General features: G+C 43.3%; 1 pseudogene across 1 annotated transcript in view; it reads right to left on the bottom strand.

The window, feature by feature from the left end:
* The window catches only part of LOC310778844 (arrestin domain-containing protein 1-like), an 80563-nt pseudogene that overhangs the window by 31452 nt on the left and 21611 nt on the right, over positions 1 to 27500 (bottom strand). The window contains exon 2 of the transcript XR_014554043.1: positions 8080 to 8190. The product of XR_014554043.1 is annotated as an arrestin domain-containing protein 1-like (transcript). The remainder of the gene's footprint in view (positions 1 to 8079; positions 8191 to 27500) is intronic.

Raw genomic sequence — 27500 nt, 5'->3', positions numbered from 1 at the left:
GCAGCTTGACTTTGACTTCCCTTCCATATTGATGGATCATTGATGGCACATGAACTGCATTAACTGGGGGAAATGGCATCAAGACATAAGTCAAGTTGATATTTGCTCACAAATCTTTTGGTGTGATGTGATCATAGGAATGTGGGAAGGAACTGAAAGTGAAACTGCAAACTCCAACTGTCCGTCCCTCTGGTTGGTTGTGAGCTGGACACCATAATGACTATAACAAATGGGAAATTACATATTTTGCGAAATATTGAGTATAACGTGTCATTTGATTTTGGATCCAGTCTTAGGATCAGATTTTTATTAAAACAAGTATAGTATCTTGAAATATGGGAATCATTATTATTCATATTATTCTTTCACAATAATGGAACTTAATTCAAGACAACTGTGAAACAAGCTTTAAGTAAAATAAAGTTAAGATTAAGACCAAATATACCAGATTAAACTATTTATTACACCAGACATTTTGAGGTGACTTATGTTCAGCACACTGCAAAGCACCACCAATCCAGCTGTACACAATCTATGTGTCATGTCCTCGACATTACATTACATTACATTACATTACATTACGTCATTTGGCCGAGGCTTTTATCCAAAGCGACTTACAATAACACATTTTTTGTCAGCAATAGAGCAATCAACTATGCAACACAGTCTATGACAACTACAACTTCTGTAAGGAATAGTGGTACAAGTTTAGTTTAGGTTAGTTTAGATTTTAGGTTAGTTAGGGTAGGGTTAGGTTTTGTTTTTTTTTGAGAGAGAGAAAGAAGTCAGATCAAGAAGGGCCCAGATGGAGCTTGAAAAGGTGTGTCTTTAGTCTTTTCCGAAAGATCGGCAGTGATTCGGCCTTCGTGACCGAAGGTGGAAGCTCGTTCCACCATTGAGGTGACATATATGTCAGTCAAACCTTATATTCTCTATAAGGTTTCCAGAAAACAAATGAGAAGAGCATTTTACAATCTGTGCTCCTATCACAACAGGCCCTAAAGGCAAACACTCCCACATACTTTTCCCTTCCAAACAAAGCTCCTCATTCACACACAGAATAAACCATGTGGCACACACACACACACACACACACACACACACACACACACACACACACACACACAGCGAGTGTACTCCAGTGAGGCAGTTGACTTGACTATTGTATTTCTTATTTGTACTCGGCTGTCGTTGCCTTTCAAGTGTGAAGCAACACAGTGGTGAATGAGTGAGGGACCTGAGGTGAAACATTGACCTGCTTAGTGATGTTTTAACAGGCCTGGATTACACACTCTAATGACTACAGGCACGCCTGGCAGACTTGATCTTTGGGCTATGGGCTCTCCACAACATATAGCAACATGGAGGGGCACACAGCACAACAATAGCTCTTCTAAGCCCCCGTTTCCAAGGGCCTCAGCGCTGCAGTGCAGGGCGGTACCTGACCTAATACCATATTAGGTCATATGTCTTTTTTGACAGATTGTTAGACGCTGATGAGCACGTCTCACATCAGAGAGTGTGTCAGCTAGAATTAGCTAGACATATTTTGTGTGAAGTCCTCTGAGACTTGCTTGTGAATTAGAGCTAAACAAATAAACTTGCCTTTGACTTTAGAGGCAGCATGTACACAGGAAGGCTGGAAGATGCCTGTAGTGTGGGGGGACCATTACTCTCTAGGCTGTAGTGTGGGGGGACCATTACTCTCTAGACTGTAGTGTGGGGGGACCATTACTCTCTAGGCTGTAGTGTGGGGGGACCATTACTCTCTAGACTGTAGTGTGGGGGGACCATTACTCTCTAGACTGTAGTGTGGGGGGACCATTACTCTCTAGACTGTAGTGTGGGGGGACCATTACTCTCTAGGCTGTAGTGTGGGGGGACCATTACTCTCTAGCCTGTAGTGTGGGGGGACCATTACTCTCTAGACTGTAGTGTGGGGGGACCATTACTCTCTAGGCTGTAGTGTGGGGGGACCATTACTCTCTAGACTGTAGTGTGGGGGGACCATTACTCTCTAGGCTGTAGTGTGGGGGGACCATTACTCTCTAGACTGTAGTGTGGGGGGACCATTACTCTCTAGACTGTAGTGTGGGGGGACCATTACTCTCTAGACTGTAGTGTGGGGGGACCATTACTCTCTAGGCTGTAGTGTGGGGGGACCATTACTCTCTAGGCTGTAGTGTGGGGGGACCATTACTCTCTAGACTGTAGTGTGGGGGACCATTACTCTCTAGGCTGTAGTGTGGGGGGACCATTACTCTCTAGACTGTAGTGTGGGGGACCATTACTCTCTAGACTGTAGTGTGGGGGGACCATTACTCTCTAGGCTGTAGTGTGGGGGGACCATTACTCTCTAGGCTGTAGTGTGGGGGGACCATTACTCTCTAGACTGTAGTGTGGGGGGACCATTACTCTCTAGACTGTAGTGTGGGGGACCATTACTCTCTAGGCTGTAGTGTGGGGGGACCATTACTCTCTAGGCTGTAGTGTGGGGGGACCATTACTCTCTAGGCTGTAGTGTGGGGGGACCATTACTCTCTAGGCTGTAGTGTGGGGGGACCATTACTCTCTAGACTGTAGTGTGGGGGGACCATTACTCTCTAGACTGTAGTGTGGGGGACCATTACTCTCTAGGCTGTAGTGTGGGGGGACCATTACTCTCTAGGCTGTAGTGTGGGGGGACCATTACTCTCTAGGCTGTAGTGTGGGGGGACCATTACTCTCTAGACTGTAGTGTGGGGGACCATTACTCTCTAGACTGTAGTGTGGGGGGACCATTACTCTCTAGGCCAGACCTGGGCAAAAGGCGGCCCGCGGGCCACATGCGGCCCGCGAGCGCCCCCTGTGTGGCCCGCGCTGGAATTGCAAAAAAAAAAAAAAAAAAAAAAAAAAAAAATTTTTTTACAATGCACCTGAATGCAACATGCAAGGTACCCGCTGAATAAGTTTCCAAATGTTCATGTTATTCTGGGCAATACTCCACTTCCGTTATAACATTTCAGTCTGGTATGGAATATCTTTCAGTAATCTTTATGACTAAAAGGCTAAAAGTAATCTAATGTGTAAGAAATGACTGTTCTACATCGAAGTAAAAATGGAAATAATTAACTTGTTGGTTTTGGATTTATTTAGCTTCAAGAGTGCATTTTTGTTCGTGTGACCCTCAACACAGGCTTTGAGAATCCCGGGCCACTTACTGATACTTATGCTTAAATTAACACTCATATTCTGGTTTATTTAAAGAAAAACATTTTGCCTAGTGGAATGGACAGATCTAATTGGCTGGTAACTTTAAAATATAGCAGCCATATTGGCAGGTGGTCAAAAAAGTTAATGACATAGGAGTGAGTGAGAAAAGGATCAAATATTGGTGTTTAAGACTGAATAATGACATCACAACTGTTAATTTAAAATGAGGTATTCCTCTAAACCTGACTTCAAATGCCCCCAAAAAATTTGCGCCGGCGCCATTCGGCCCCCAACGCTCAGCAAAATCTGGCCCTCTGGTAGCGAGGACATTTTTTTGTAGCCCTCTCTATTATCAAAGTTCCTGGGTTACGGCATGACAATATTTGTTCGGCCCCCGGCAACAATCTGGGTTTCTCATGTGGCCCCCCATGAAAAATAATTGCCCACCCCTGCTCTAGGCTGTAGTGTGGGGGACCATTACTCTCTAGACTGTAGTGTGGGGGGACCATTACTCTCTAGGCTGTAGTGTGGGGGGACCATTACTCTCTAGGCTGTAGTGTGGGGGGACCATTACTCTCTAGGCTGTAGTGTGGGGGGACCATTACTCTCTAGACTGTAGTGTGGGGGGACCATTACTCTCTAGACTGTAGTGTGGGGGGACCATTACTCTCTAGGCTGTAGTGTGGGGGACCATTACTCTCTAGACTGTAGTGTGGGGGGACCATTACTCTCTAGGCTGTAGTGTGGGGGGACCATTACTCTCTAGACTGTAGTGTGGGGGGACCATTACTCTCTAGACTGTAGTGTGGGGGGACCATTACTCTCTAGGCTGTAGTGTGGGGGGACCATTACTCTCTAGGCTGTAGTGTGGGGGGACCATTACTCTCTAGACTGTAGTGTGGGGGGACCATTACTCTCTAGGCTGTAGTGTGGGGGGACCATTACTCTCTAGGCTGTAGTGTGGGGGGGACCATTACTCTCTAGACTGTAGTGTGGGGGGACCATTACTCTCTAGGCTGTAGTGTGGGGGGACCATTACTCTCTAGCCTGTAGTGTGGGGGGACCATTACTCTCTAGGATGTAGTGTGGGGGGACCATTACTCTCTAGGCTGTAGTGTGGGGGGACCATTACTCTCTAGTAGGGGTGTCACGATACACTCAGTTCACGATACGATATGTATCACGATACTGGGTTCACGATAACGATACGATACGATACGATTTTAACAATATTTTTTTAAACTTGAATAATGACAATATATGACTGGAAAAGTAGTATTTTATTTGAAATGCACAAATACAAAACATGCTGTTGTGGGAAATTGTTATTACAATAACAACTAGAAAAAACATGAGATTGGAGATAAGGCTTATCTTGAAATAGAATGAGTTACACCGTCACTTAGATTTACTTTGAACTAAAAGGTTTCTCAGCAGTATAAATTCTCATTATGCATCTTCAGTTTTTCTTCAAACTCAAACAACAAGACTTTTCTTAGTCTATTTTTTATGCTTCAGTTTTTCCTGTCAAGTAAACAGTTTTGCCAGAAACTCAATTGAATGGTTTCTCTCCTGTATAACTTCTCATGTGTCTCTTCAGAGACTTGTTCAACTGAACTACTTTCCACACATTGAACTTCAACAAACAAAGACGTTTCTTAGTCTATTTTTGGAAAAAAAAAATAAAAAAAAAAAAAAATGTTTTGCGATATGAGATTTCATCTCAACGATACATATCGTGACGTTTTACTATCACGAAAATTCGTGGGACGATATATTGTGACACCCCTACTCTCTAGGCTGTAGTGTGGGGGACCATTACTCTCTAGGCTGTAGTGTGGGGGGACCATTACTCTCTAGGCTGTAGTGTGGGGGGACCATTACTCTCTAGGCTGTAGTGTGGGGGGACCATTACTCTCTAGCCTGTAGTGTGGGGGACCATTACTCTCTAGACTGTAGTGTGGGGGGACCATTACTCTCTAGACTGTAGTGTGGGGGGACCATTACTCTCTAGGCTGTAGTGTGGGGGACCATTACTCTCTAGGCTGTAGTGTGGGGGGACCATTACTCTCTAGGCTGTAGTGTGGGGGGGGCCATTACTCTGTGGGGGGGCCATTACTCTCTAGGCTGTAGTGTGGGGGGACCATTACTCTCTAGGCTGTAGTGTGGGGGGACCATTACTCTCTAGGCTGTAGTGTGGGGGGGGGCATTACTCTGTGGGGGGGCCATTACTCTCTAGGCTGTAGTGTGGGGGGGCCATTACTCTCTAGGCTGTAGTGTGGGGGGACCATTACTCTCTAGGCTGTAGTGTGGGGGGACCATTACTCTCTAGGCTGTATTGTGGGGGGACCATTACTCTCTAGGCTGTATTGTGGGGGGGCATTACTCTCTAGGCTGTAGTGTGGGGGGACCATTACTCTCTAGACTGTAGTGTGGGGGGGGGGGGGCATTACTCTCTAGGCTGTATTGTGGGGGGGCATTACTCTCTAGGCTGTAGTGTGGGGGGACCATTACTCTCTAGACTGTAGTGTGGGGGGACCATTACTCTCTAGACTGTAGTGTGGGGGGACCATTACTCTCTAGCCTGTAGTGTGGGGGGACCATTACTCTCTAGCCTGTAGTGTGGGGGGACCATTACTCTCTAGGCTGTGGTGTGGGGGGGCATTACACTCTAGGCGATTGGGGCTTTAACTTGTGTCTACAGGGCTGCAAAAAGCTGTGATTACACTCTGATTGAGGGAGCTCACATGACCATGAACCAAATGAGGTGGAAGAGAGAAGCCTCCACTGGACTCTGACATTTCACAATGTTCTCAGAGGGGGGGTGAGGGATAATAAATCTATTTGTTCACAGAGCAGCTCAGCAGAGAACCAGCTGGAGAACCTGATAGCCACACTAGGGTGGGACAATAACAGCTATTGCTATATATCACAGTAAAAGACAATAAGACCACCACTAATATTTAGTGCCATGATGACCACCTGACAACATGCTGACCACCTGACAACATGCTGACCACCTGACAACATGCTGACCACCTGACAACATGATGACCACCTGACAACATGATGACCACCTGACAACATGCTGACCACCTGACAACATGCTGACCACCTGACAACATGCTGACCACCTGACAACATGCTGACCACCTGACAACATGATGACCACCTGACAACATGCTGACCACCTGACAACATGCTGACCACCTGACAACATGCTGACCACCTGACAACATGATGACCACCTGACAACATGATGACCACCTGACAACATGCTGACCACCTGACAACATGATGACCACCTGACAACATGATGACCACCTGACAACATGCTGACCACCTGACAACATGCTGACCACCTGACAACATGATGACCACCTGACAACATGATGACCACCTGACAACATGATGACCACCTGACAACATGCTGACCACCTGACAACATGCTGACCACCTGACAACATGATGACCACCTGACAACATGCTGACCACCTGACAACATGATGACCACCTGACAACATGCTGACCACCTGACAACATGATGACCACCTGACAACATGCTGACCACCTGACAACATGCTGACCACCTGACAACATGCTGACCACCTGACAACATGATGACCACCTGACAACATGCTGACCACCTGACAACATGCTGACCACCTGACAACATGCTGACCACCTGACAACATGATGACCACCTGACAACATGATGACCACCTGACAACATGCTGACCACCTGACAACATGCTGACCACCTGACAACATGCTGACCACCTGACAACATGATGACCACCTGACAACATGATGACCACCTGACAACATGCTGACCACCTGACAACATGATGACCACCTGACAACATGATGACCACCTGACAACATGCTGACCACCTGACAACATGCTGACCACCTGACAACATGCTGACCACCTGACAACATGATGACCACCTGACAACATGCTGACCACCTGACAACATGATGACCACCTGACAACATGATGACCACTAGGGGTGGGAATCACCAGATGCCCACGATACGATACTAAAACGATACTTGAGTCACGATACGATAGTATTGCGATATCGCCGATATTGCGATATAGTGAATATTGCGATATTTCGATATATTGCGATTTCTTACTTTTTCAACTGCAAATGATGTCCCCAAAGGAAAACTTTGTCAACATCTGGTTTATATAAGAAACATTTTCCAGTCTGTACATCTGACTTCAACCATTTTATTGCCGCAACAATGTCAAGTAGACAGACCAACAACTTTCATAAAGTAATTTCATAGTTGCATGCACCTGACAAACTGAACTTTTTGTTACAGTCTACTTACAGTCCACCTTAACTGGATGTGTGTGTGGACTACTGTACTTACGTAGTTTTGGAACAATGCAACTTCACTTCACTTGCACAAAACATCTTGTGCAGCCCATTTAGTAACTGGGGAATTTGTAAATTACTGTTACGACAAAACTGTGTTATGGTTAAAACAAAATGAAAATATGCTACCGTTTGTTTACTGCTGGCCTTGGAAAGTTTATTGTAGCCCAGTGGCCTGGCATAGCCTGCAATTTTTTTTTTTTTTTTGCAATATCGATACTTGGCGTCCAAATATCGATACAATATCGTCAGGCAAAATATCGCGATACTATGGTGTATCGATTTTTTTCCCCCACCCCTAATGACCACCTGACAACATGATGACCACCTGACAAAATGATGACCACCTGACAACCACAACTCTCTTTGGACCAGGAAGTTCTGTGAATGGATGGGGAGCTCTCGATCCAGGCGAGATGGAAGGAAGTTCAACAATAGCAACAACAACAACAACAACAACAACCTACAAACGATCAGTCTTCTTCACTGTCCTCACCTTTGTCAGCTACAGATAACATGCTGTTGCAGTATTGCTCCTCCAGAAGCCAGGAGGCGTCGTTCATTTTGTTGGAGACCCCACATGAGCCGTGACAGTTCACCTTGATGGCTGCAGAAAGAGCAGAGCAAGAGTCAATCCACTGTCCAATGAAATCACTGCAAATATTTCAGTCATTTTGCTATGAATCTATGGGAGAATCCTGATTTGAGAAATCAAGTAACTAGCAATGTTAATGTTTGAAAGGATGTTCTTTCTGCCATGTTTTGATGTTATGTTGAGTCATGCGACTTCTTGGCTGGCTACAAAGAACATTCAGAGTTGCTGTCAGGTAAAAAAAAAAAAAAAAAAAAAGGGACATGCAAGTCAAATGTAGGTGTTTATGTTTTTCTTACTCTTTTTACAGCTTTACCCCATTTTGTCACATGAGCCCTGCCCTCTCAAAACATAATAACAACAATGATGGTCCTCATCCTCAACAACACTTCGTGGTTGCAGACTACATCCATGTTTGTCCAGACTCACATAAGCACAAACACCTTGAAGCCCACCAATGACATCAGCTGGATGACATCATAAGTGGCATGAAAGATTTATCAAAAATGTGAATCCATTGAGCTTTAATAACGTTCATTCAGGTTAGAAAACACAACGAACAAACAGGCTGCAGTGTTGGCATGCTTCTGCTATAATATCAGTAATATCAGAATTACAATACTGATTCAGTATTGTAATTCTGATATGACCTCAGGTTTACCTAACCTGTTGCATCATCATTACCACCACCACCATCATCATCATCCATCCCAACATTAAAACATGAGCCTACATACTCCTACATGTCAAAGGACAATCACTGACCAACCGAACCAGTCAGATGGCAGGAGTAGGGCTGCTCGATTAATCGAATTTTAATCTAGATTACGATTTGGGCTGTCCACGATTATGAAAACAAGATAATTGACATCAAACGATTTTGCGGCTCTTGTCTCTCTCGTTCTGTCTTGTGTTGTAAATCAAGTCAAGTCAAGTCATTTATTTATAAAGCACATTTAAAAACTCAAGAGCCAACCAAAGTGCTGTACAGTCAAAGGCATAAAAATACAGAATCAAGCGCACCCCTTCCTTTGCTCGGCCCCTCCCCCAAAGCACACCAGCTCGAGTTGTGACTGTCGTGTGAAGAGCCACAGGCTTTCTCCTCCCCGCTTATTTCACAGAAAGAGAGCCGCTGGTCGAGAAGAGAGGTGAAACAACGTATGTGGGGTGGAAACACTATGGTTTCGCCGAGTTTAAAGGTCCTTACACTGCGCATATCTTGCACTGTTAGTTCCAAGTCTGTGCCTGTGATTGACAGGTGGGTCAAAACTCGCATCGCAATTCCGTGCTGTATATGCGCATCGCTCTTGATGTGTATGAGCGATGCGTATATACAGCACGGAATTGCGAGATATGTCAAGATATGCGCGGTCGTGGCAGCACCCCGCAACATGACCTCTCCCTCTGTTTAATCTCTTGAAATCCACTCACAAAGTGGTCTATGACCAAGAAATAACGCTAAATGAACAAAAAGACAAAGTCCCATCTAGTTACTCCTGCCACAACACAGTCATCGATTCAGGACACTCTTTACAATGCGACCGCATTGATATGATGCATGAATATGCATTCAACAGCTAACGATCTCACAGATAAACATTAACAATAGCCTATTATGAACCTAAACGTAAGTCGCTTTGGATAAAACCATCTGCCAAATGAGTAATTTAATGTAGCCTAATGTAAACGAACGTTACTCAATAGCGTTCTCATTTGGTTAGATTTGAGGTTTAAGGACTACTAGTTCAGATGTTCACCAACATATTGAATGTAGATTAATAGTTGCAGTTGGTTGTGGCAGTTCACTGCAACGTAGTAGGCCTACATATACTGTATATTTATTTTAGTTTTTATTTTATTTCTAAATCTTTGCACTTTTATTATTTATTTATTTTCAATGATATCTAAAATCCAAAGACATCCAATGTTAAAAAGAAAAGCCAGTGTCAATGTTCAATAAATGCATGATGTTCTCAATGTCAATGATGTCAATAATCGTGTTAAATAATCGTGATCTCAATATCAATCAAAATAATCGTGATTATGATTTTTGCCATAATCGAGCAGCCCTAGGCAGGAGGTCTTTGTTCAGCTAGCTACTTTGGCTTCACAACACTTTAGTGATGCGGTTGCCCCCGGTTGCGCCCCCTCTCCATCTGTTGACAGCCACACAATCCAGAGTGTGTTGTGGTAGATTGCTGAGCAGCACTAGAGCAGAATCCACATGTTACATTTTGTAACAGCGTTACATTTCCTTCATGATGAAGTAAGGTGTCATGCTTTGTGCGCTGTCTTGACTCATTGTCATGCTAATAAGAATGAGAGCATGTTGGGGTTGTGCTCTGTCTTTTTTATATATAGATATATATATATATATATATATTATATATATATATAGAATGAGTGCATGTTGGGGTTGTGCTCTGTCTTTTTTATATATATATATATATACCGGTATATATATATATATATATAATATATATATAGAATGAGTGCATGTTGGGGTTGTGCTCTGTCTTTTTCACACAGCTTCACATGGAGAAAAGAATTGCATCTGCGGTCAGGCTTTGTCACTCTCAGATCAGTTAGGTTTCTATTCAGATTCACTTCCACATCAGATTAGCTGAAACTAGCATGTTAGCTCTACCTATTCGCTACGCTACACATGAAACACTTTTCTTCCACCTATCTTGAGTGGATGGCTACTTACAGGCGCCATGTGGAAGTAACGCCAAGTACAGAATCTCTCTTTGTAGCCCCGCCCCCCTCCTCTCTGTTCTGCTTTTGTCTCTGCTCATCTCTCTCTGTGAGGAAATGAAAGCTGTTTGCAACATGGCAAAGGAACACGTGCACACATGCATCCACACGGTCATATTCCTCTATTCTTCTACTAGAAGTTCTCAAAGCATCATATTACCTCATGATATTATATCATCATATCATCATATCATCATATTACCTCATGACCTGAAATTGTCACAGAAGCCAGAGGATTATATAGAAATAAATATGGCCCTGTGTCTATAGACCCTAGTGCTCACTCAATACTTTTTGACAATAAGAGATATAGATAGACAGATAGACAGATAGATACATACATACATACATACATACATACATACATACATACATTAGGCTTGTCGCGGTATTCAGTGTTACCGGGGTTACCCGGTGGCGAGACATACACCGATTACATAACGTGCCCACCGGTAACACCTTTTGTTTTTATGGAGGAAGAATTGAAGGGAAAACAGCAGTTTCAGCGTGCGCCGGTATAAATTAGAAGCGCTCCCTCTCAGCTGCAGTGTGGCTCCGCTGTTCTGGGTAGACCAGCAACTAACGTTAGTTAACGCTATGCATCTTATGACCACAAATGACGCCCTCCTCATACACATGTAGGTAAGACCCTTAGCTAAGCCTGCATGCGTGTGCATACTGTTGTCACTGCGGGCCATCTCTGGAAATGTGCCTTTTTTTCCCACAGCGAAAAGTCGATGCTAACTTAGCATCAATGCTAGCGGGAGGGAGGACTTACCAACATTCAGTCATGCTTACTGCTGCTTGCTGGTACTGTTAATCCCATGTCAGAAAAAGTCTCCAGCCATGAGTTGTGATGCAGCCAGTGTTGTATGACTGTGAGCGTCCATGCTAACGTTAATACTTTAAACCAGTGGTTCTCAAATGGGGGTCCGCGGACCCCCAGGGGTCCGTGGCACTTTGCCAGGGGGTCCGCGAAACGTTTTCAGGTAATTTATTTTTATTTTTATTTTTTTTATTAAAAAAATAAAATCCTACATGTTACTTATTCCTTCTCAAACTACTTCCTACATGGTGCTAGTCTATCAAAATATCTTGGCTGTCATTGATTGTGTTGCATAGTGGTTTTCTGTACTGTTGACAAATTGTGATATTGTAAGTCGCTTTGGATAAAACAAAAGCGTCTGCTAAATGACGTAATGTAAATGTAATGTAATAAAAAAATATATATATTTTTTGCAAAATCTTCATAGTTCAACGAAAATAGTTTATGCTTTAAATCTAAAATGGTTCATGGATTACATTCTAATAACAAACCTATCAAATTAAAAGTCAAGCACGTTACCGTGGAAACAATTAAGCTTAGCCCAAAATCACAAATCAGAATGAGGGGGTCCCCGGTATATTTTCTATTTTGTAAGGGGTCCTTGGCTGAAAAACATTTGAGAACCTCTGCTTTAAACAGCAGCAGCGTGCGTCTTGTCTCTATGAACCTACAGAATGGACAGTTAAAGCATAGACTCTTGCTTACTTTAAAACTTGTATTATCAACATAACGTAACGTTCGCTCTAGTCTAGCTGCTATGGATACCCGACTGGTGTCTCACTGTTATTGTTCCCGGGAACAACATGCACTAGTAGTAGGAACTAACAATCATATTATTTACATTTCCCGGTGTAACCGGTAATACCGGTGACGTCACGTGCTTATTATTCGGTGTGAAAATGTTCATCCCTAACATACATACATACTGTACATACATACATACATACTAATAATGACTTGGATTTATATAGCGCGTTTCAAGAAACCCAAGGACGCTTTACAGTAATGACACATAAAGACAGACAAATAAACAGAACTTTGGGACTATAGGCTTTGTTAAATAAATAAATATAAATATATTAGGGATGCATGATAATTATCGGACCGATAAATTATCGGCCGATATGGCCATTTTGCGTTATTATTTATTATTCCGATAATGGCCTTTTTCCGATAAATTATCCGATAATAATCCTGCTTTATTTTTTGCCTCGGAAGCGGAGATTTTGTTGTCGCACATTCGTGACATCACAGCTGCGACGCAAACATGGCTGCTGCCAGTGTGTTGCTGTTTTTCAGTTTCAGAATGATCAGAAAGCTACTGTAATTTGCAATCCATGTCCCACACAGGTTCCGAGAGGAGGGGAAACCTCTAAGCTGGCATTACGTTAAACCAAAGCTGGCGATGATGCAGCGGATATGTTTGTTGTTTTTGTTAGTGAGTTTTGTTAGCGAGTTTTGTTAGCATTAGCTCGTCGTGTGGCCTACCCTGCAGGCTCGTCCGCTTGGCAGACAAACTGCTTGTGACATTTACAGTCTGTGGCTTGTGATCAAACAGCCCCGCAAAAGCACTTAATACACAGAGCTGGCGTAAACTTATAGAAACTAATGGAAACCCCTTTACCCGAAATGAAACATGCAGGGATTGTGTATTTAACTCCAAAAAACCACTCGCTAACGTTAAGCTAACTGCGCTAGTTAGCGTTAGCTGCTGGACCATAGTGCTGGACAGAGCCATCTAACAGAGCCAATAATGAAAACAAAGGTGCAGTCGCGCACATTAGGCTACATAAAAAGCATCAGTCAGTCAACATCACATACGTGTCTTTTCTTTAATCTGGTGGCAGCATTTTTCAGTCAAAAGTGAAACGACACAGATGGTTTATAGTAGGGATGGGCATTTCTAGCAAAAACACTATTCGAAATTCGCTGGCCAAAGTCGACTTTTAATCGAAATTCGAAAATAAAAATAAAATGTAAAAAAAATTAAAAATGTTATTTTTTTTTTTTTTTTTGTGAAATGTTGCATTGTCTCCCCTGATTCTAAGTATAGTCGAATCGCTTGGTTTGAGCAAGTAAAACCATTTTTATAAGTATTTTAAGCAAGGTTTATGGAAAAATGAATGGCGAATGAAATCCCATAAAGAGGGAGAGGTTGCTTATAAAAATTGTTTTACTTGCTCAAACCAAGCGATTCGACTATACTTAGAATCAGGGGAGACAATGCAACATTTCACTCACAAAAAAAAAAAAAAAAAAAAATTGTTTTGTTTTTCAATAAACGAATTTCGAATTTCAATAATAAAAGTCGACCTTGATAATAACAACGATTATTCGAAAATTCGAAATTCGATGCCCATCCCTAGTTTATAGTGCCTGCCCCATTCATTTTTGTTCTATAAAAGCCTTTATTTTTGTATTGACTATAATTGAGTGATAGACTTTATTAAAACAATCATATTATATCAGAAGTTTTCTTTGTTTTGCGTTCACAGTGATGTCAGTTAGATTTGGTTAGGTCAGAGCTATGCTCACTACATCCATACATCTACCCTAACCCTTTTTTAACCCCAGCTGTGCATAAAATACAGGTTAAAAACAAAAAACAAAAAAATTATATATCTATTTTTATTATAATAATTATCGGTTATATCGTATCGGCCAAGAAGAATATATTTATCGGTTATCGTATCGGCTCTAAAAATCCATATCGTGCATCCCTAAAATATATACATACATACATACCATTACATACAGTGTGGAGCAGCTAACTAAAAGCAGATTTATTTGTGTGTGACAATCACAGGCTCACACCCACCCATGCAGGGTCCTGTGCTAGCATCACAGGACACAGAACACACACGCACACGCACACGCACACACACACACACACACACACACACACACACACACACACACACAATACACACACACAATACACGCACACAAGTGGCAGATGGCTGGGCTCTCCACTGGCAGGGCTGGTGCTCTGGCACTATTTGAGGGAGGGGGAGGGGTCTCTGTGATGGGGGAGGGGTCTCTGTGCTGGGGGAGGGGTCTCTGTGCTGGGGGAGGGGTCTCTGTGCTGGTCAAAACAATCACCAAAATCTGCAGCCCATAAAATGCAATGGCATCCTTCAGCCTCTCGCAGGACAATGTCCATTTATGTGATCATCATTAATTAAACCATCTGCTTTTCCAGCCATCTGCCCCATTCATCGATTCACACACACACACACACACACACACACACACACACACACACACACACACACACACACACACACACACACACACACACACCTATCAGTTTGCTGGCATCATCACATTTCACATTGAAGTAGCAGAATAAGTGTGTAGTACACAAACATTACCGCAACCGGATATATTATCTGCAGTTCTCTCTAGGGCTGGCTATCAGTACCTTTAAGGTACTATCGACCGAATTAAGCCAGTATCAAGTAGTATCGAATCCTCTCCACTCCAGTCAAAAGATACCTGCATTCAATCCTTTTTGTACACAGAAAAAACCCAGATTTGTATGGTTTTGCTCACAGCTAAGAACCAGTCACAGCAAGCGTTCTTCAATTTAATGTGACGTGTGATTGGCCCACTATGGAAGCAGCTACAAACCCATACAGTCTGTGGTGAAGTCGTATGTGACGGAGTTGGCAGTTCAGTGTGCCGAGATGGCACCAAAAGTAGAGCCCGACCGATATATGGGTCCACCAATATTATTGGCCGATACCGATATATTGGTTATCGGCCGATAATATCGGTGGATATATTGGCCGATGGCCGATATTGTCGATATTAAAAAAAATTAAGTTATAGACAGCATGTTGTTTATATTCGATCATTTTTCTTAACTGAAGTTATATATATTTGTTCTATTTGTGTTTTTGTATTTCTAGTTATTTATAATTATTAAATTCCCAGTGAAGTTAACTATTTCATTGCATTGATGTCAATTTGGACAATAATGTTGATTGATAAGCTGTAAAATATCCTGCATACATTACATATCTCATGTATGTCAAGTCATATCTTTGTCAAGTGTTTGATATTTGAGGGATCATTGCAAAAAAAAGTGCAATATAATGTGTAGGCTAATATAAGAATATCGGCCGATATATCGATGTCGAATTTTTTTTACTCCCTAATATCGGTATCGGCATCGGCCTAAAAAATCCAGTATCGGTCGGGCCCTATAATACACGCCTGTGGAGTCTGAAAAAAGTATCGAATGAACTACTCTATTGGTATGGGTATCACTTTAAGGGTACTGGTCATTTTTAAATGATACTCAGCCCTACTTCTCTCTATCTGTTCACAGCAGCAGCAGCTGAATAGTGAACATCAGGTCATCAGAGACGGCCTGTCTGCAGCTGAGTAATGGGCGGGGCCTCTCTCCACAGACACATGCAGCCAGATGGACCAGTAGTAGCCTAGTGATGTGTGCGATGATGCCGATGAGCCATGCAGCCACATACAGATGAGGCAGTGTGTGTGTGTGTGTGTGTGTGTGTGTGTGCGCGCGCGTGCGTGCGTGTGCACGCGCGTGCGTGCGTGTGTGCGCGTGTGTGTGTGCGCGCGTGCGTGTGTGTGATCACGCCTTCGCAATCCAAGTATCAGCATGTGCACCACGGGCCGTCGTTCACTAAGACAGGCATGAATGTTTGAACAGCCTGAGGAGAGTGTCTTGTAGTAGAGAGAAACCAGACTAATGGCATGTTGTGACTCAGTAGCTGGCTGTGGTTTCACACGCTGGAGTCTTTCCAGGTCCACTCCACAGTCCAATGAGGCTGGGGGAGGAGCTAGCGTGGGTGTAGGCGGGGCTTGATACTGGCACTACTTGTTTGTTCCACTTGAAGAATCAGACTGTGTGGGCAGCGCACAGGAGAGGCAACATGATCAAGTCTCTCCACACATGGGTTAGATGTTTTCACATGACTGGTCTGTTTTCAGCGCTGGAGGGTAGTTGCTCTAATGATTACAGTCACTCCCCCCCGGCACTGAAAACAATGTCATACCAGTGTCATCACATTCAATTGTCTGTAAGTAGTAATGCAATGTGTTTCAGACGGCCCCTAAATTCAGTAATCACACAACAGTTACTAATCAAACAATGATGTCGTTACTTGCATCATTACATAAATTCTTAATTTACGTGCAGGATCTGTAATCTGGCGGATAGAAAGAAAAAAGTCAAATGTGCCTTTTGCTGCACGCTTGAGCAACAACCTCTGACGTCTCGACGAGAAATAGTAGAGCCATCTTGAGGTGTGGAGATACACACTTGACTTTGAAGGTGTTGGATTTGACTGCATCAAAGGGCTTTGTGGTGTTCTGAATACGGGTTAGTGTGTGTGTGTGTGTGTGTGTGTGTGTGTGTGTGTGTGTGTGTTCTGATACGGGTTAGTGTGTGTGAGAGTGTGACAGCAGATTTGTATCTGTTCTATTCCACTGTGTGATTTGCATATGGTGTTTTGACAGCAGAACATCCCAGGCGGGGTCATAATGTCAACCTTGTACCTTTTGTCTTGGCGTCACAGTGTTTGTGATTCTGTCACGTCATCTCTGATCTCCCTGACTGGGAGGTTTTGAGGATATTTCTCCCTTCACACTTCATTGTCTAGATTTGACACTCATTTTACGGCTGGCATTCCAAATCATCCAGCAGCCTCTCCTCTCCTTACGCAGGAATGTCGTCCTTCGGGGCATCACGTTCATGAGAAAGTGACACACAACTTTCCCTTTGCTCTGTCACCCAACAAAGAGCCTGATGCTGGAGACTATTTACACACATTGATGACAGCACACTCACATGTGGGTCAAGTGGGGGGAAATCCTTTGGCAGCGAGTATAGAGTCAGACCATAGACTGTAAAAGACCATAGACTGTAAAAAAGATGGACGTAGTGAGTGTGATGTCACCCATTGGTTTGCCGACTCCCGTTTTGAAGCCTCGGGTTTGTATTTTGTCTTTTTGGTCGATCTTGTTTTGTTTTGTTTTGTTTTGTTTTGAGCAGAAGTGAAGTTGGATGTATTTGGAGCCATATTTGGACGAGAAGGCGTCCCACAGCCGCAGCGCCGCCTGCTTTTTAACTCATTCCCTGCCAGAATTTCAAAGGAAAAGTTGCCACCAGGGTTTCTGATCATTTTCGCTAATTTTCCAAATCCCACAGATTTTCTTCTATGATGCAATATCACACGAGAGGGAGTGCGGTTGTTGGCTAATATTGGCACTGCTGTGATTCGGTCGTAGGCACGAGGCCGCAGGCCGAGTGCCGAAGATAATCACAGCAGTGCCGATATTAGACAACAACAGCACGACCTTGAGTGTGATATTGCTTTTATACAACAGTTCTATTAAACAAAGCTGATTAAAAAATGACAAAAAGCTGAGAAAATATATGATTTCTCTATTTATTCCTCCGCCAACAAAAATAGTTCCCTCAGCTTTCTGCTTTGCCGAAAATGTAGCCTAATCAGCCTAATTAACTGCAGGCTGTCTACTTTACTACTGTCTACTCTACAGCTGTGAAGCATTTTGTTGATTAGGGCAGCTGTGAAGCGGAGTGATCTACACACAGTGAAGCGCCAGTGCATTATCATGAAATAATGGCACTGGCAGGATCCCTCTTGTCCAATCAAATTGCCCGGCCGGAACTAACTGTTGTATAAACACTGAATATATCAAAAGAAAGAGGAGAGCCTCTACTTTCTGGGAAAAAAAGTTTGATTCTACCTTCATCCGTTCTTTAGTTATCAACACTTGAATGTACGTAGTGTTCACTGAAAACGTCCGTCTGTCCCCAAAAAGCTGAGAAAACTGCATTTTTGTAAATGAAGTCATCTTCACGGGTCCTGAACCAAATCAATGTCTCTGAAGGCGGATACTGGCCAGTGCACAAAAGGGTGTTTTGTGCAACCGATTTTATTTGATGGACAGCTTAAATCGGACTCTAAGGAAAATCTGAACTTAAGGTGTTTTGTGCAACCGGCCCCTGGCCTTTAGGAGAACAATGCAGTGGTGAGGTGGCTCTTTAGTGGGCGGAGCTCTCAGACAAGAGCAGAATTGTGTTTGTGGATTACTGGGATTTGGCCATAAAGTGGGTCATGAGTATTAATGAGGAGATTAGGAAAGGCCTTGTGAATCTCTGGGGAAATGATGGACATTCCCTGCATGTGCTAAAGGTTCCTCCTCAGACATCATCTGCACATTCCAGCATAATGAGAGCAGTAAATCCCCAAAGGCTGTGTCTGTCTGTCGTTCTGCCAAACGTGATATATCATCTGGTATCTCAGACACCGCCGGTCTGATATATGTAAGGGATAATGTATACTGAGCCGGTGATTACTGTGGAAATAATGACCGACAGGTGAATGATTTAGCCCGACGCGCAGCGGAGGGCTTAATATTCACCTGAAGGTCATTATTTCCAGTAATCACCGGCTCAGTATACATTATCCCGCTTAGAACACGGCCTACAACTAAATCATTCAATAATCTGACAAAAATAATTATTCAAATAGATTTTTTAATAGCGTTTTCAACACAAAGCGGTTTCATTCGTAATTGGCACACAAGACACCACAGCTGCAACTGGTTGGCCTAATTAGTAGCGTCTGCGGACAAAATGCTCTTATCAACTGATTAATCCAGGTGTGGCAGAGCAGCGGTCGGTTGTCGAGAAATAATGACCGGTGAATATTGTTGATTGACCAATCAGAATCGAGTATTCGAGAGAGCCATGTTCTAACAGCTGGTATCTCAGACACCGCCGGTCTGATATATCAGCTGGTATCTCAGACACCGCTGGTCTGATTTTGAGCAGCTCAAATTGTGTTCTGGCGTTTAAAAACTTTGAAAGGGCATAACTGCTACAGTACGAGAGAGGTCCAATCTGGACAGAATTTGGTGGGATGGGGCACCCGCCGCCCGGGTCGTGTCGTGGTCTATTCCCTCGCCTACCAACATGAGGGCTGCAGGTTCACGACCCCATTGTTACAGGTGTACTGACATAATTGGCCGTGTCTGTGGGTGGGACCCAGGCAAGGGTATGTGCCCTGGTCGCTGCACTAGCACCTCCTCTGGTGGGATGAGGCGCCTGTTCACCAGGGAGGGGAACTGGGGGGGAGTAACGTGTTCCTATTCTGCACGTGCTACTTCCTGCCGGTGAAACTCCTCACTGTCATGTGAAAAGAGCTGGTGACTCCACATGTATCAGAGAAGGCGTGTGAGAGTCTACACCCTGCTCAGATCAGCAGGGGGGGTGGAGCAACGACCGGGGCCGCTTAGAAAGGGAAAATTGGCTATGTATGCTATGGGAGGGGGGGGGGGTTAATTATTTGATGGGACAATGCTTTTTGGTACCGTGTTCTAGCATTCTTTTTAATCCATTGATACCTGATGCAGCATTTGTGTGTGTATCCCTTTAAGACTGCGAACCGCGTGACGCGGTTTGCAGTCTTAAAGGGATACACACACAAATGAGGGATATACACGCAAATGCTGCATCAGGTATCAATGGGTTAATACACTCAGTAGACTGATGGAGGGTAGCGCGGTATTGCAATATTGTCAGAGTAAGAAAGTAGGGGATTGGAATTTATTTTAATGTCTGGCCAAGTCTCACCAAGACACACAGACAATTGTAGATTGAATATGATGTAGAAAGTAGTGTTTCTAGTGCTTTTAACAGAGGTCACAGCCTTCATTCTTCACGTCTTTCTGTGCATCCAGACAGCCAAGTAATGTGACGCTACACTTACTACCTTCATTAAATCTTTAAGCCCTGCAAACAATTAGACCTTCTCACTTTCCCCCATCTCTCCCCATGTCTCCATTCTAATGCCTCTCAGTGAGACTCAGCAAACGCCACCTGATCTTATGATCTATTACAAACGGCTGTAAGGGAATCCCACCTGATCTTATGATCTATTACAAACAGCTGTAAGGGAATCCCACCTGATCTTATGATCTATTACAAACAGCTGTAAGGGAATCCCACCTGATCTTATGATCTATTACAAACGGCTGTAAGGGAATCCCACACAAGCAGAACACAGTGTTAGTTCAGCCAGAGTTTCTTCTCTTCATGGACAGAGTACCTGGCATACAGAGCACCTTGTGGAGTATTAGGGTCATGCATAATAAACAGTGGTAGTATGAAGAGGACTACAATTTCATACTCAAGTAGAATATTGCAACTTTGGTGACATTTTTCATAATTAAAACCACTAATGTAAAACCTACTTTAGTGGAAGTAAACAGTAGCTAATTTAAAATGTACTATAAAAAAACTAGAAAGAGAATATATTGTTAGATGTGATCTTTATGCAATTCGAAAGGATGCCAGCGCAGAGTTGATTCCTTTGATGGGAAATGACAGAATAAAGTGCAGATTCTGCAGAAACAAAGTAAAGCCAGACTACTCTTCTCTCCTCTTCTCTGCTGACTGACCGCTCACTTTGAACGGCTCCACAATTTGTCAGTTGACCATTGGCCAGTTTCTGATGCTTATGGAGAGACACAAAATCAGTTCTCTGTCATGTAAATGTAAAATGTCGTGAAGTCCACATTTGAAAAATAAATAGATTTTAAAAGAATACTCAAAAAATTAGGCATGCAGGCTACAGTAAAAAGCTACTCGGTTACAGTAGCAGAAGTCAATGTAATTAGATACTTGCACCCTTGTCCAGACACCAACTGTTGTTATAATGAGTTTGACCATGAGCTTCTGTAGATCAGTGATTCTCAACATTTTCTATATCAAGAACCCCTCATTTAGGCCACTCCACATTAGAACCACAGACCCTCATTAGAACCACAGACCCTCATTAGAACCACAGACCCTCAGACCCCCATTTGATGAGATTTTGGTCTCTTGGACCTAAATGTGAGAATATGTTTTTGTGTAGGTAGAGAGAACAGAATGTGTTTTTGTGTAGGTAGAGGGAACAGTGAAACTAGGATCAAAATAGCCATTCTTCTAGGGCTGGGCGATAAAACGATGTCGAAAATTTTCACGAAAAAAACAGCCACGATAACGATGATAAATTTATGAGCTGTAATTTCGATAAAAATATTTTCAGTGTTGCGTTCAAAACCCCTCAGAAACATGACCGCAGCTTAGCACAGCAATGCTTATTGTGAATAACGTGTCGTTTTTGGGGGGTATTTGAAGGCAACACTGAGTGGAACCAATGGCATCAATGGAAAATAAACCATGTGATGCACGCGTTTGCGGAAGAATCCCTTCTGCTCAGAGCCTCGCAGTCGGCTGGCTGAGTTGAGTTGCTGTTACTAACCAGTTAGAGCCTGGCCTGGCAAGAGTAACATAAACAGATGGAATTGATTTGTACACGGGAGATAAAGCTGCAGCAGACAGTAGTTCTGGTTATGGGTAGCGGTAGCTGGCTGTCATGAATGCTATCAAATTAGCATCTACATCGCGTTAGCTAACGCTAACGTTAGCTTACGCGCTAACGTTAATATCTTCATACTTGACAATCTTGCTAACGTTATGCTATCTGTTAGACCATCTATAGCAGCTATCCGAATAACATTACACATCTATGGTTTAAACAGTCTTTGCTTCCTTTATCAAACCAACAGCAGCTAACTATAGCTGCATAATCAACACCTAGCCTTGGACCAAGACGTTCATTGCATTAATTTAATGCAATGAACGTAACGTTGCATTATGTTGTTTTAATGATTAAAACAACATACCGTAATGCAATACACACAACAGAATAAGCACACCAAAGACCAGTGGTATAAGGGAAAACAAGTAACAAGCATAGAACAATTATAAAAGATGAAAATGCAAATGGATCAAGTTACATTAAAAAGCCATAAGTGAATAGTATGGACAAACAGATGACTAAATAAAGGGTTATCATTTAATGACAACAATAGCCAATGAGCTGCATTGAGCCTCTCTCATGAGAATACTTTGAATTGAATTCAACTTAATTCTAACCGGTCAGAGATTAATAGAGTCGTATCTTATACATTCTATATCGCTCTGCATTGAATTTTAATTGTGCCCCTAAAATTCTTCATGTGCTTTTTATGTGCAATTAGTATTATTGATAAATTTATATCGTGATAAATATCGACATCGATCGATATAAGAAAACATATCGTGATAAAAAAAATTGCCATATCGCCCAGGCCTACATTCTTCTACATTCTCTAATTGTATTAACATCTTGTAAATGAAATAATGTTGAACAATTCATCAATCTGTGCATCCTGGTGGCTGACCTGGTAGCACGCGTTGTGTACCACGGAGGCTCAGTCCTTCGCGTGGCCGACGCGGGTTCGAATCCGACCCGAGGTCCTTTGCCCCCTCAAGGACCCCTGGTGGTGCCCGGACCCCACGTTGAGAACCACTGCTGTAGATGTCCATGCTGATTGATTGATTGATTGATTGGGGGGAGGAGTGGAACAAGATCCCTAACGAAATTAAATCTGCGAATTCTCTGAATGGTTTTGAAAACCTTCTGAAAAAAATTCTTGCTGAGGATTGAGTAAGTTAGAGTGGAATGGTTTTTGAACTTGTGTTGATTGTTTCTCTTGTTATTTTTATTCTTGATTGTTCTATTTCAGGGATGGGCAACTTTGATGATAGAGAGGGCCACAAAAAAATGTCCTTGCTACCAGAGGGCGAGATTGTGAATGTGCACTTTCACCAGTAGTCTACTCTAACACCATCACTCCCAATTATAGCTACTAATTTGATGAAAAGGACTGGTAATCAAAGTTTATTATACCAACATTTATATTTTTAATATAATGTGGTTGGGGGCTGCATGCAGGCCCGCGGGCCGCCAGTTGCCCACCCCTGTTCTATATTGTTTATATGATGTTATGTGTTACTACTGTATGTCCTGTTAAGACCAGGGACCATGTTGGAAATAACTAAGTGTTCACACTTTTACATGTTTATCCCTTTGATTTTGTTCTGCTAAAATCAATCAATCAATCAATCAATCACTGACAAGCTTTACTTGCTTTAACACCAACGATCTGTTTGTAAATGTTTGTGTTTATGTGCTTGCATGTAGGGATGCAGCGGTTTCCGGTTTGAAGGTATACCGCGGTTTGAAAAAGCCACGGTATCAAAACCACTAAATTTTGCCGTCATACCTTCTCCACGGTATCAGCTGTTTCCCTGAGAGAAAGTGCCCAGTCCCTTGCAGAGACAGAGTGCAGTTACGCGGCCCCTCCCCCCTGCTGCATGTGTGTGTAGAGCAATCAGTAGCTGGCAGACCGCAGCTATCATCATCAAGGAGTCATCATTGTTTTGAGTGGCCGCGTGACAATGGTTGCCAGAGAGGTGAAGAACCCCCCGAACTTTTTCCCCAGTCAAAAAAGGACAAAATCGGTAGTGTGGGACTATTTTGGTTATCAGAAAAACGGATGGCCAGGGCTTACAGGAGGAAGGACAGCCAACATGCAAGACATGCAGGCGAAGAGTGGCTGCACTATAGGAGGCAATAGCCTACCTCAAACATGATAGCCCATCAACACCAGCCGTCCTCATTTGCAAAATTCAAGGTACTTAACGTTGTCTTGCTTCATCATACATCACATCGGACATAACGCTAAACCATTTCCACCAGCAGGTTTGAGGAGTAGCTAACATTAACGTAAGATAAACACTCATGACTCATCATAGGCTATCGTTAACATGGCTAATTAGCATCAGCTGACTAACGTTAACGTAACGTTACTTCTTGACTGAGTGATCACGTCTTGTGTAGGCCAGGCTGGCCAGCGCCTCGTTATCAAAAACATATTGAACTGAAGAGAAGTAACGTTCAATAATGTAGAAACTAAGACTCCTCCAACCTGCCAGTGAATTGAGGCACAAACAGTGTGTGTGTGTGTGTGTGTGTGTGTGTGAGAGAGAAGGGGAAAAGAAGACAAGCGCTCAGCACAGGGGCAGAGGCTAATGTGTGAGAGGGGTGTGTGTGAGTGGGGGTGTGCGCCATCAACGTGAAACAATCATTTGTGTCCAGTGCAGTCAGTGTCCATCCGATTTTTACAAAAGATTAGCATCTATTTGATATTATGTGTTTTAGTTTTACATAAAATTAGATTAAATAAATCGTCATTTATGATAAGTAAGAATAGTACTGTTATATATCCAAGCACACACACATTCGCAACAGTTAACTGTCATTACAGATGTAGGTTACATTAACATGTATTTTTTCTTTTTTTAGGCTAGCAGTAGTACTGGCACCAGCGGAGGGGTATCCACATCAACAGCTGCAGAGACCAGCCAACAATTCAACATGCATTTGCCTATGCACCCAAATCCAAACATGCCAAATAATTAAATTATGCTGTGGCATACTTCATTGCCAAATATATTTTTGTCATCATGGTCCCCATTCAACTATCATTTTGTTCATGGTAAAAAAATATATGTTTTTTTTGTGCCATATTTGACAAGAATACATAAAGGTCCGCGATACCGTGATACCGTGAAACCGTGGTAATTTTCTCCAAGGTTATCATACCGTCAAAAAATCATACCGCTGCATCTCTACTTGCATGTATACACATCTGCATGTATCCACGCATCCCAGCCTGGGGGAAGTTACATCATGAAACAACAACAGATTTCAGATCTTCATCTTCACTCTGCACATTTTGCCCTCATGGCACAAATTTCAACATTTCCCGACACGAGGTTCAAGTGACCCCAAGGAGCCTCACTGCCTCTGCAGTCATCCTCACTGGGCTTTACCTAGAAACAGCTTCATCCTCACTGGGCTTTACCTAGAAACAGCTTCATCCTCACTGGGCTTTACCTAGAAACAGCTTCATCCTCACTGGGCTTTACCTAGAAACAGCTTCATCCTCGCTGGTCTTTACCTAGAAACAGCTTCATCCTCACTGGGCTTTACCTAGAAACAGCTTCATCCTCACTGGGCTTTACCTAGAAACAGCTTCATCCTCACTGGGCTTTACCTAGAAACAGCTTCATCCTCACTGGGCTTTACCTAGAAACAGCTTCATCCTCACTGGGCTTTACCTAGAAACAGCTTCATCCTCACTGGGCTTTACCTAGAAACAGCTTCATCCTCACTGGGCTTTTACCTAGAAACAGCTTCATCCTCACTGGGCTTTACCTAGAAACAGCTTCATCCTCACTGGGCTTTACCTAGAAACAGCTTCATCCTCACTGGGCTTTACCTAGAAACAGCTTCATCCTCGCTGGTCTTTACCTAGAAACAGCTTCATCCTCGCTGGGCTTTTACCTAGAAACAGCTTCATCCTCACTGGGCTTTTACCTAGAAACAGCTTCATCCTCACTGGGCTATTACCTAGAAACAGCTTCATCCTCACTGGGCTTTACCTAGAAACAGCTTCATCCTCACTGGGGCTTTACCTAGAAACAGCTTCATCCTCACTGGGCTTTACCTAGAAACAGCTTCATATTCACTGGGCTTTACCTAGAAACAGCTTCATCCTCACTGGGCTTTACCTAGAAACAGCTTCATCCTCACTGGTCTTTACCTAGAAACAGCTTCATCCTCACTGGGCTTTACCTAGAAACAGCTTCATCCTCACTGGGCTTTACCTAGAAACAGCTTCATCCTCACTGGTCTTTACCTAGAAACAGCTTCAATCCTCACTGGGCTTTACCTAGAAACAGCTTCATCCTCACTGGGCTTTTACCTAGAAACAGCTTCATCCTCACTGGGCTTTACCTAGAAACAGCTTCATCCTCACTGGGCTTTACCTAGAAACAGCTTCATCCTCACTGGGCTTTTACCTAGAAACAGCTTCATCCTCACTGGGCTTTACCTAGAAACAGCTTCATCCTCACTGGGCTTTACCTAGAAACAGCTTCATCCTCACTGGGCTTTTACCTAGAAACAGCTTCATCCTCACTGGGCTTTACCTAGAAACAGCTTCATCCTCACTGGGCTTTACCTAGAAACAGCTTCATCCTCACTGGGCTTTACCTAGAAACAGCTTCATATTCACTGGGCTGTGAATCACTACATTCCGTAGTTGGCACATTTGGCAACTTTTATGTCGGACTTGATGCTGCATTCCCATGAAATAGATGAACCTGCTTAATATAAGGTTAAAATAAATCCAATTAAAATCACATTATCCAGGTGTTCTACAAACGCAGCCTCCAGTCCTCCAGAGGACTGAGATGATGTAGTTGTCACCTGGCCTGAGCCTGTGTACGGACACATCACGTAACTTCTGACTGATAACAACAGTACGTAACAGCCAGTAAAAGCCATCAAATGAGACGATAAGCCTAACCTGCGTGCTTATCTCCTGGCAGGAAACAGCTTCTGTAGCTTTCCTTTCTTTGTAACTGTATAAGAAGACAATGACTTGGTTCCACACAGAAGAGTCACACCCTCCCTGCAAACCACGGTCAACTTGCTTTTGCTGTTGCTCAGGCTACAGGACAGGAAGTGGGACAGCTTCTAGATTAGAAAAGAGAAAGAAGAGGAGTGGTCTGGGGACGGAGGGGAGGGGGCAGACCTAAATACCCGGCCGTGAGGGTGGACGTTGGTTATGGAGGGGAGCAGGAGCAGGTGGTGGTGAGGCTGCCCCAGCTGTTTACGGGCACGGTGCTCCAGCTGTTTACGGGCACGGTGCTCCAGCTGTTTACGGGCACGGTACAATGAGCGACCCTGTACGAGATGATCGATGCCAGCATGGGAAACACCCTGAGTCA

This window comes from Poromitra crassiceps (assembly GCF_964638095.1).
Source record: "Poromitra crassiceps genome assembly, chromosome: 6".
NCBI lineage: Eukaryota > Metazoa > Chordata > Actinopteri > Beryciformes > Melamphaidae > Poromitra > Poromitra crassiceps.
The sequence above is the reverse complement of the archived record's forward strand: the minus strand, read 5'-3'. Positions and strand labels throughout refer to the sequence as shown.